Consider the following 12,632-nt stretch of genomic DNA (forward strand, 5'->3'; position numbering starts at 1 on the left):
GTAATTTGTCCGTCTGTAGACAGCGGCGGCAATGCTCCCACACCAGCGGCAGCATTTTTGTGGACGTAGTCAGTAAGAACCAATCAAGATGCTCCGTTTACAGCAAGTTCCATGACGTCAGAGAATCACAAGACGTCCTCTGTGAAGGGCATAGGAGTCTCTACGGTTTGTTTAGTATAAGACAGGGGCACAAAAAGGCAAAGTTTCGTGATGTCAGAGAGTCACATAATCTTTGTTCGAGTGTTCAGAGATAAGTAAATGTAGAACAGCCTCCCCTTGTTCGGAAGGATGATGTACTCCCCTTCCATACACACACAACTGCCATTGTGGCTTTAGAGCATAGAGCATTCACAGACAAGCAGTTGTAGGACATCGAAAATATGTCGAAAATTCTAGCCGTTTATTTCTCGTCTATGGGACAGTACTTCGACCTCTTTGACAATCCTTTAGATATCCGAACTGCTGCGCGTCTGTGATGTTTCTCACAATCTGCTGTGGCATTCGAAATATGTAATGTACTTTTAGATATGTAATTGTTCTGATTTTCCAGTCTGTGGCTAGACACAAGTGTATGTTACACATTCTAAAACTTCGAATAGCGATGAAAGTAAAAAAGAAGTGCTTTAAGATCCCTGACACCATCAGCAAATATAAACTACACCCACTCAACGTTTCAGAAATGCTATGAACGCCGCAATAGCTGCAGGACTCCTAAACTCGGTTATCTCTCACATTGCCTCCAAACAAGCAGCTGAAATTCGAAAAGTCGGGGTCGTGGGAAGAGGGTGGGGGGAGGGGGATGGAAAGTGAGGGGTGGCTGTCGGACAGTTTCGAGTGGTGGTATTGTGGTCCAGGGCAGCCCGTCTTCAAACTTACAGGCGAACATACACATGCGCGATCGGAAAAAGGGGGTGGGGGAGAGTGGCAGAAAGTGGAATCCGAGTATGTCAAAGAGGGGAGAACAATCTACGAACAGGATATCACCATCAAGGACACATTTCCCACCAAAGTAAATAAAGAAATAACTTACGTCCTTCTCCTGCAGCTCAGGACGGACGGACCGTTTCCCGCAATTTTGAGGAGTAGAGTGGTAGTGGGGGATGCGTCGGGAGAGGGGAGGGGCGACTGGGGAGTCCAACAGGGCTCTCTGGTGAATATAGAGTGAACTAGGTCTGGCGGTTCTTGCATGTCAAGGTGTACACACACATATACGAGTTAGGTTATGAGTGACTTAACATGAGTGTTGTGGTTTATGGGAAGGGCTGGAGGTGAAGGGGGAGGGGGATGTTAGGTTAGTGGAGGTAGCCCAGTTGTCCTGTTTACTGTTGCGCTACTGTCCTGATAATGTTCCAGTACTGGGCCTTGTGGGTCACAAAAGACGGTAACATCAGTTATCCTGCGGATGGTTGCGTTTTGCACATTTCCCTGCTGGGCGACCAAAGATGTTTCCACCGCACACTGTTCGTTCACTTCTCCGGCTCGTAGTGGTGGATCCATGTTTCGCAGCCAGTAATGATTCTGCCTAGGACGCCGTCACATTCATTAGCATAGCGTTCCAAATGTTTTTTTTAGATATCCAAGGCCATTTGTTTATGCAACAGTATTAGTTGTTTCGGGACCGTCTTGTACTGACTTTATGAAACCGAAGTCTGTTGTGGATTATTTCGTAGGCAGAACCATGATTAATTTGCAGACGGTATGCCACTTCATGAATAATTACTTTTCTGTCCGCCAGGACCATGTCACTTACATGCTTGGTAATGTCATCATTTGTGGCCGTGGATGGTCTTTCGGCTCCTTCCTCTTGCGTAACACTTGTGCGCCCAGTTTTGAATTTTGCAATCATTTCGTCAACACTCCTTTGTGAAAAGGTACTGTCGTGTAACAGTCTTGTACGTCCGATACACCTTCCGACCACAAAAACCGGATCACTGCTCGTTCTTCCTCTTTAGTGCAAACTTCTAATGTAGCACCCATGGTCTATCTGCAACAAAAAGAGGCAAATAGAGAAATTAGGGCCAGCCGGTGTGGCCGTGCGGTTCTAGGCGCTTCAGTCTGTAACCGCGTGACAGCTACGGTCGCAGGATCGAATCCTGCCTCGGGCATGGATGTGTGTGATGTCCTTAGGTTTAGTTGGGTTTAAGTGGTTCTAAGTTCTAGGGGACTGATGACCACAGATGTTAAGTCCCATAGTGCTCAGAGCCTTTTGAACCATTTGAGGAGAAATTAGGACCAAATTTTCATAGCATGGCCACAACAGCATAACAATGAAGTAAACGAGGAGAGGGATTAACGTGAACAAAGTATGAAGAATCATGACAAGATTGCGGATAGTTCTTGACTTACCCTCAAATATCATTGTTTTACATGTATCTTAGGGGCTAGGACGTCTTGAAAATGACAAATTCTTACTGACAGGCTAAAGCATGCAACTGGAAGCAAAAGCCGAGGTTTTGTCTTGTTGCACGACAATGCCCGTCCTCATACCGCTGCCCACACTTCTAAAACGCTCTGGAAACTCAAGTTTGAAGTGATGGCTGATCCTCCATATAGTCCTGATCTTGCCCCTGCCAACAACCACTTGTTTGGTCCACTCAAAGAAGCATTAAGGGGCCGTCGATTCATCTCGGGCCAGGAAGCGAAGAACGCCGTGAATGCGAGGCTCGGTACTCAGCTGAAAACGTCCTTTTCTGAGAACATCAGAAAGCTTTTGCAACGATGGATCACATCCGTCGAAAACGAATGGGACTATATTAAAAAACGATGTTAGGGTACGTATTGTATTTGTACTGCAATAAACAGTGTAGCTACATCGTAGATAATGTTCGACTTATTCCCGTAATTTTGCAGGTACGTTCCACTCCTGAAAAATGTGTTGTGAATAGAGTTAATAGTAATTAAAATGTCATGCCGGATGTTCCAGGTCAGCTGCATGAATTTTTTGCGATGGTTGTCAAGAAGAGGAGGTTTCTAAATGGTCTGAAATTATGTTTAGATATTTCTCAGAGTCGTTAACTGCTCTCCTGTAATACTGGACGAGCGTGTTCTGGATAATTTGCATGCCATGACTTACGCTACCTCAAATCGTGTGCAAGAGTTTCTATATTTAATATTTTGTTGGTGTGTGAAACATAGGATACTAACGCTTAATGAGTAGATTATGACAGCATTTCAATATTTTAAATTCGGTCAATAATCATCTGAAATACCGAGAATTAAGTTCTCATGGCCCCTGGATACCGTTAGGCAACCTACAACTCGGACTGGGTGACCGCGTTTCCTTTTTAGCCACTTAGTAACACAGATATTTTTTTTTTGGACAGTTGAACCCATCGACCGAATGTACCACACAAAGAGTATACAGAAGAGCTGAGATAGCCTAAACTATAAACTAAATTGGGTAGTGAACAATTAGGTTTCAATATCTCCGAAACTGAAAGCTTACATTTAGGGTGTATTACAAGTTCTGAGTTCTAGCAGTGAGATATGAATTTCCGACGTCGAAAATGAAGAGTGATTGAAAAGGTGATGAGGAGATGCAAATTTAAAAATACTAACTCAGACAGGAAACCAAATGTCTCGATCAGAGAAGAACTACAGTGGATCACACGATTCTCGCTGTATGAATCGAGTGGCGGTGGCCCAGACTTTTAGAATATGTCACCAAATGGTGTTATAATGGCTGAATCACAAACGGTTGGTTAAAACGTGTACAAATAATATGTTTTAGTTAGCTAGAAAACAACCCGTAAACATGGGTTTCTTTAAAGAATCGAACTCCCATGCACAAAACAGCTTCAAACGGCTGAGAACTTCACGAAAGAGTTGATTTGTTAAATATTTAACGTTAAGCACATAAGCAGGAAAAAAAGTTTTAAAAGGTTTGAAAAATGCTCGGTGTCTATTGGAAGTCATTAACTGCTGTCATTATGAAATAATGGATGAATATAATCTTGGTAATTTGCGCTTTATTTTAAGGACAAGACTGTTTTTCTCGCATATCAATGCTTATGATCTCACATCTCCTGAACTGTGTTTCGTGCAATGATATAGTTCTCAAGGTACGTACAGTGACGTATGTAGATAATGTGTGCAAAGTGCGTTGCGAATAGAGATGGTAGTAAATAAGTAATGAACTAAATCGTCATGCCTGACATTGAATTTTTACTGTGCGCCGTTTTAAACAGAAGCTACTACGTGATGGACTTGGTAGCGTTCCGCGGCTGTCAGTTGCGGTCACACCGAGCGCCGCTTCAACAATAAAGGGCGCGCGACGGCCGCGCACTACGCAGCATCGTGGCGTTAGCAGGCAGTGCCGAGGTGTCTGTTCTTTCATAGGTGTCCGAAAGAACCGACACTACACGAAATTCACAGCTGTGATACATATTAAGGGGCTCCGGAACGCCCTATACTTGCAATGTTAAAATAACGCTTATAAATTACATCTTTCCTCACAAAGTATTTGAGGTAGGAAGTTGAACTTTTTACAGATTATTTATTGGAATATGGGCTACAACTTAACACAGGGATTTTACAAAATTTTAGTTCAGTTATTAAAGATGATTTTTTTTCAATTGTAATGAAAATTCACAACATTTTTTTGCAATTTTTTATTTATATATTCAAAAATATACAGTTTTTTGGAAAAAGGCTGTGTTAAATTATGCATAAAGTACTGTGTAACATTTACTGAAAGTTTGAAACAAATATGTTTGGAAGATCCTTAGAAAACATGTAATTAGTATGAGAAAATAAAAGTTTTGGGAATCGAGCGACAAAGATTGGATTAACTTTTTAGTGCATTCCAGGTCCATAGGATGGATTATCTTCATCCTCTGCAAACTCCTCCTCCAGCTTCCTCTTGTTCCTCCTCCTGTTTACTCTTGCTTGTATTTCTAGACTCTTTACAGCCCTGTCTGCAGCCCGATGGCGTTCCTTGTCTAAAGCAAGCATCGCTCGTACCATGTTAGAACCTATATTCATTCCCATATTTGTAAATACCTTGCACCTTACAATGTTGCCGTCATTGAAAGTCGCAACAGCATCATACACACCAAAGTGAAGTGTTTCTATTCCAACAAATACAGTCTTGGGGATTCTCGACCATATAACACTATTTACACTTTCATTGGGGTTTTGAGTTTTTCCGTGAATACACTTTTTGAACAGTTCAGGTGCTGCTAAGTCTCTGAAAATAGGTTTTATCACCTCCATTATTGCATGAGGCAGACTAAAATGTACCTGATGAACACGGAAGTTAATAATAACACCATTTGACAGCAGTTTAACAGCGCCACAGTGGGTCACGCCCATGTAGAACACATTTCAAAAAAAAATTAAAAATAGTTGTAGTCTTCGGAATTGAATAAATTACATATATCTATTAAAAGGTAATAGTCTGCAGATTCAGAAAAGGCAAAAAAGTAAAAATTGAACTTTTCATGATTTTGAGCCTTTCCGGAGCCCCTTAAGGAAACTGAAGGTGGATTGGGGAGAAAGGAAAGGGAAAAGATGGAACTACTGATGTCAGTTGCATCGGGACTTATGCGGAGTCGGCGGCTACAAGTAAAGATCTGTACCGGACAAGGATTCGAAACCTGGCTGCCATGCTTAGAAGCAACTGCCGTACGCAACGATTATCGCAATCGCGCTGACCACCTCGGCACGCCTCCCAGCAGCCCCACACTCTCCTCTAGCGCGTCCTATGCGCAGTATCCGCCCATGTCCTCCATCTCGCCAAGCTCGCTAGTTTGAGGTTCCCACAGGAGTTCGAACGTAACTTCCTATCCACATTGAAGGTGGTGGATGTGGTGTCGTCGTAAGACACCACTCAGAGGCTGGGCGTCAAAACTGTCAGTGCGAATGTCAGCATCTGCGGACCCCAGGGTGGCGCCAGTGTGGCTGTATACGCAAATCAGGCGCCGCACCTGCCTCCTTCCGGGGCGTCTACATGGTACCAGACCCATCACCGCCGCTGGCTTAAGGGATGCCGACGACAGCGCTCGGGGCTAGTTCGCCAGCAGTTCCACAGCTCAGGTCCACGGGACAGCGGCTGCCGACGTAATAATTAGTTAGGTCTACGAGAAACAGAGCAGCTGCAAAGATAGTTTACTGTTTGTGGTGTCACCGCCAGACACCACACTTGCTAGATGGTAGCCTTTAAATCAGCCGCGGTCCGTTAGTATACGTCGGACCCGCGTCTCGCCACTATCAGTGATGGCCACACTGCAGGTCTAGTCTAGAGAGACTCCCTAGCACTGACCCCAGTTGTACAGCCGACTTTGCTAGAGATGGTTCACTGACTACATACTCTCTCATTTGCAGAGACGATAGTTTAGCATAGCCTTCAGCTACGTCATTTGCTACGACCTAGCAAGGCACAATATTCAGTTACTATTGATACTGATATTGTGAATCATGTACCTTCAAAAGCGAAATTCATCATTAATGGATCAAAGTTAAGTATCAAACTACTTACGTCAGCTTTCTGAATTCTAATTCCTTGTCATGTTCCAAACATCACGTCAGTATAGTTCTTCCCTCCTCACGCCAGACTGCGTGAGCTAAAACGTGTGCATTTCGGCCTCCTCTAGTAACACGGCGTTGGCTCTTCAGCCAACACAACACTGTTGAGTCGACAAGACTTTAATCAGAAATTGTAAATGCTTGTTTTGTTCTACGTGACTGCTTCTCAAAAGGTAGCTAAATGCTTTATTTGTTATTCAGTTATAGCAATGTCTAGCACTGTCTACTAATATTCTGTAGAGTGCCCGACTACCCCGGTGTTTCTTCTGTCTACGAATTACTATACTGGCTATCCGAGATACATCAGTGGAATCATTGCCCATCGAGGCGAATCAGTTACGTGAGTGAGTGGTTGTTGTGGGAATCTCGAAGTAGTGAGCACGGAGGTCGTGGACTGGGACTGCAGATAGGTGGCACAAGATGGGAATTTTGGTCGGCTGGGCAGGGCGGCAAGAGGGTCGACGCATTTGCGCTGAATACTGTGTTAACTCAACTGCTTTGGAAACAGGAAATCCAGGGTTCGATGCCAGTCCAGCACACATTTTCACTCGTCGCCGCACAAAGTCCCGATGCAGATGGTATCAATAGTTCCTTCCCTTTCCTTTCTCCCCCTTCCACCAATTTAGATAAGAACATTTCATGATCATCACTGAATAGGTGACCGACCGTGACCGGCTGGCAGAGAGCAACGGCTTCACCTCTGCTACGTAGAAGTAGTGTCCCTTGAATCTTAATCTGATCCACGTTTTAAACCTTTTGTGCATGTTATAGTTTTGAAAGATATGGTAAAGAGGTGTTGGGCTTCTCCATTACCTGGTTATACATTTTAATACTTTAAGCGGCCCTTGGGCCTAATCATTATACAATACCTAAAATATTTGGGAAGGTGGTCACAGTGCCTAACTCCTGTACATGTGTTAAATGTGCCCAGTGGAGGGGATTAGTGTAGTTTTGGTTTATTGTTTTCATGAAAATAGTTCTGAAAAACAAAATCAACCAAACACTTAATGAACCAGCCCCCCACTCCACTATATATTACAGAGCGTCTCAAATCTTTTGGGTCCGATTGAAACAGGTGATAGTAGGTTTACAACCGACTATATTGAGATACGAAACGAGTGGTCGGGAATGCATATTTATTGTGTTATAGGCGTGTAAAGTGTACACCACATAACTACAATGTTGCTCATAGTAATTGTTCAAAGCGACGACCGCCAGTCTCAATGCTGCTCTGCCATATTGTCGTAAAGATCTTGGGCGCCTGCAGTACAGTGGAACTGGCTTCATGTCATAAACAGGACACACCATTGACTTCCAAACAGACATGTTGTACACAACTTAGCACAAAGCACATGTGTCATCTGCACGACCACATGAGCAACCTGTGCCGTATGCACACCACAATCCCTGGTGACAACTGTCCATTGCATCAGACTGTTTGTGGTGTATCCATGGTGAGGTGTGTGACCATGTGCAATACACGATTAGTAGTAAAAATTGGAACGTTACTTATCACGAGAGTTGGCATTGTATCCATGCTTTAATCGCCTTAAGCCACTGTTTTAATAAAAAATAAAATTTAGTTAGTTTAATTGAAATATTTAAGTATTAATTATAGAAAAGCAATACAGGATAATCCTAAGAGTGTAAAAGAGTAAGAATACGCGAAATTAGAATTCGTTTGCTTGTATTAATTTATAAGTAAAAGAGCTAATAGTGTCGCTCTCACTTCATTCAGATCACTGTGTTTGCTCATTTTGGTTCGATCAGTGAGTGTTCATTTTGGTTCTGTGCTAGCTGCTGTGATCAATATGTATATTGATTTGTGAAAATATATGAGATCAAAAAGACTGACAAGCTTTAATTTCTGAAAAATTACCTACCGATGTTATGAAGATGTAATAGGAGGAAAATCAAAGAATGAAAAACCCAGGATGGAATGTAACAGCATTATGAAGAGGATAATTGCTACTCACCACATTGCAGACACGTCTAGTCAGAGACAGGCACAACAAAAAGACTGTCAGGAAGTGAGCTTTCAGCCAATAGGTCCACCAGAAATAGACAACATAAACATACACACTCACACAAACCTAACTGATACTCACATGACCGCAATCTCTGGGTGCTGAAGCCAGATTGTGAGCAGCAGCGAGTTATGGGAGAAGCAACAGTGTGGTGAGGGTAAGGAGGGGGCTGAGGTGAAAGTGGGGAGAGAGAGGATTGCAGAATTACTTCTCCCATCAAGCGCTGATGCTTGCAGTCTGGTCTCAGCAGCCAGATATTGTCGTCATGCATGTGTGAGCTGTGCTGGTGTTTTGTGTGTGTTGATGTCGTCTATTTCCAATGAAGGCATTGTTGGCCGAAAGCCCATATTTTGTTGTGTATTTTTGCTATATGGTGATTATCAACTATCCTCTTCATAACATAGTAATATAATGAGTTTCAGTTTAAACTGCAGTTCAAGACTAGGTTAGTGAAAAATCAATTTAATTAACCTTGAATGGTTCATTCTGAAACTGTATTGAGAAAAGATAACTTTTAAACCGCTTCGTGGTGCAGCGTAGCGATAGTCTCTTCTTCAATAATCGGCCAATGATAGCTATCAGCATAGCATCTCTGGTCGCTGTAGAAAGCATGGACTGAAATAATTTTATCTAGTAGTTTTAAAATAGAACCAAAGTAGTAATTTTTTAGAACATTTCTCTTAGAGAACAGCGGATTTTTAACTTTAAAATGATCGTAAACACTCTCAGCTACAAAAAACGTTTTGAGGTTACCGGTTTTGGTCTATTATAGACCATCTTCAGATTCGATACTATAACAGTTAGGCGGTGGCGATGAACGGAGCAGGCGCTATACGACTTGACGATAGCTAACTGCTCACTGGATGCACAGAGAACGCTTTCCCAAGAGGCGTCATCATAAATGAGAGAAATTTATCTCCGTGGATACCGACTTATGAGTGATGGGGTCGTTCAAGCCCCAGAGGGCCGGCCAAGGTTCCCGCCAGAGACATATCCGAACACCAGACTTTAACGAGACAGTGTTGGTCCGTGTGGTCGACCTCCCAGCAATAAGTACCCGTCCACTTGCCTATGAACGCACATCTCGAAGGATACAGTGTAGAGCGTAGGTGGAACAGGTATTACATATGGAACGCATGCAAGCAATGTGCAAGCACTCGGACCAAAGTAGTTTCACGTCTGCATTCGCTTCTTTCAATAAATTATCCATCGTTATGCTGTAGTGCTGAAGTCGTATAGTTTTCATTGTTCACGGATGAGGTCTCATACTCTGTCGCTGAATACTGTTGTCCAACTTGGATGAACAGTGCTCACTGTAGCAAGATAGATGCGCAACTTAACCACACAACGCGACTTATCACAGGCTGCATACGTAGCACTCAAACTGCATGGCTACCAGTTTTAAGTAACATCCAACCTCCAGTTCCACGAAGATCAGATGCTCTCCTCAAGACCTGCAGAAACATTCAGAAGAACCACTAACGACCCGTAAACAGCGATATACTAATAGCAGAACATCAGCGTCTGAAGTCAAGAAAACCACCTTGGTGAAGTGCACGACATCTTGAAGCCTCCGACTTTAACATCAACGAAGTATGGAGAAGTCAGTGGGAAGAATCGTCAGTGTTCAACGGTCATCTGGTTGAAAAGCTTTCCATGCGAGTCCCAGGTTTCACACTCCGCAGACGCCAGTGGAGAACCATCAACCGCATCCGAACAGGACAAGGGAACTGCAGATATCTAAAGCACAAATGGGGCTGGGCAACATCCCCAGATTTTCAATATTCGTCTATAGCACCACATCTCAAATGCTTCGATTCTCTTCTGTTCCGGTTTTCCCACAGTCCATGTTTCACTACCATACAATGCTGTACCCCAGATGTACATCCTCAGAAATTTCTTCCTCAAAATTAAGGCCGGTATTTGATATTAGTAGACTTCTCTAGGCCAGAAATGCCTTTTTTGCCATAGCGAGTCTGCTTTTGATGTCCTCCTTGCTCCGTCCGTCATTGGTTATTTTACTGCCTAGGTAGCAGATTCCTTAACTTCATTGACTTCGTGACCACCAATCCTGATGTTAAGTTTCTCGCTGTTCTCATTTCTACTACTTCTCATTACCTTCGTCTTTCTCCGATTTACTCTCAAACCATACTGTGTACTCATTAGACTGTTCATTCCGTTCAGCAGATCATTTAATTCTTCTTCACTTTCACTCAGGATAGCAATGTCATCAGCGAATCGTATCATTGATATGCTTTCACTTTGTATTTTAATTCCACTCCTGAACCTTTCTTTTATTTCCATCATTGCTTCCTCGATGTACAGATTAAAGAGTAGGGGTGAAAGGCTACAGCCTTGTCTTACACCCTTCTTAATACGAGCACTTCGTTCTTGATCGTCCACTCTTATTATTCCCTCTTGGTTGTTGTACATATTGTATATGACCCATCTCTCCCTATAGCTTACCCCTACTTTTTTCAGAATCTCGAACAGCTTGCACCATTTTATGTTGTCGAACGATTTTTCCAGGTCGACAAATCCTATGAAAGTGTCTTGATTTTTCTTTAGCTTTGCTTCCATTATTAGCCGTAACGTCAGAATTGCCTCTCTCGTCCCTTTACTTTTCCTAAAGCCAAACTGATCGTCACGTAGCGCATTCTCAATTTTCTTTTCCATTCTTCTGTATATTATTCTTGTAAGCAGCTTCGATGCATGAGCTGTTAAGCTGATTGTGCGATAATTCTCGCACTTGTCAGCTCTTGCCGTCTTCGGAATTGTGTGGATGATGCTTTTCCGAAAGTCAGATGGTATATCGCCAGACTCATATATTCCACACACCAACGTGAATAGTCGTTTTGTTGCCACTTCCCGCAATGATTTTAGAAATTCTGATGGAATGTTATCTATCTCTTCTGCCTTATTTGACCGTAAGTCCTCCAAAGCTCTTTTAAATTCCTATTCTAATACTGGATCCCCTATCTCTTCTAAATCGACTCCTGTTTCTTCTTCTATCACATCAGACAAATCTTCACCCTCATAGAGGCTTTCAATGTATTCTTTCCACCTATCTGCTCTCTCCTCTGCATTTAACAGTGGAATTCCCGTTGCACTCTTAATGTTACCACCGTTGCTTTTAATGTCACCAAAGGTTGTTTTGACTTTCCTGTATGCTGAGTCTGTCCTTCCGAAAATCATATCTTTTTCGATGTCTTCACATTTTTCCTGCAGCCATTTCGTCTTAGCTTCCCTGCACTTCCTATTTATTTCATTCCTCAGCGACCTGTATTTCTGTATTCCTGATTTTCCCGGAACATGTTTGTACTTCCTCCTTTCATCAATCAACTGAAGTATTTCTTCTGTTACCCATGGTTTCCTCGCAGCTACGTTCTTTGTACCTATGTTTTCCTTCCCAACTTCTGTGATGGCCCCTTTTTAGAGATGTCCATTCTTCTTCAACTGTACTGCCTACTGCGCTATTCCTTATTGCTGTATCTATAGCGTTAGAGAACATCAAACGTATCTCGTCATTCCTTAGTACTTCCGTATCCCACTTCTTTGCGTATTGATTCTTCCTGACTAATGTCTTTAACTTCAGCCTACTCTTCGTCACTACTATATTGTGATCTGAGTCTATATCTGCTCCTGGGTGCGCCTTACAATCCAGTATCTGATTTCGGAATCTCTGTCTGACCATGACGTAATCTAATTGAAATCTTCCCGTATCTCCCGGCCTTTTCCAAGAATACCTCCTCCTCTTGTGATTCTTGAACAGGGTATTCGCTATTACTAGCTGAAACTTGTTACAGAACTCAATTAGTCTTTCTCCTCTTTTATTCCTTGTCCCAAGCCCATATTCTCCTGTAACCTTTTCTTCTACTCCTTCCCCTACAACTGCATTCCAGACGCCCATGACTATTAGGTTTTCGTCCCCCTTTACATACTGCATTACACTTTCTCTATCTGTTCATCTTCAGCTTGCGATGTCGGCATGTATACCTGAACTATCGTTGTTGGTGTTGGTCTGCTGTCGATTCTGATTAGAACAACCCAGTCACTGAACTGTTCACAGTAACACACCCT

The sequence above is a fragment of the Schistocerca americana genome, chromosome 2 (genome assembly GCF_021461395.2).
Source record: "Schistocerca americana isolate TAMUIC-IGC-003095 chromosome 2, iqSchAmer2.1, whole genome shotgun sequence".
Lineage (NCBI taxonomy): Eukaryota > Metazoa > Arthropoda > Insecta > Orthoptera > Acrididae > Schistocerca > Schistocerca americana.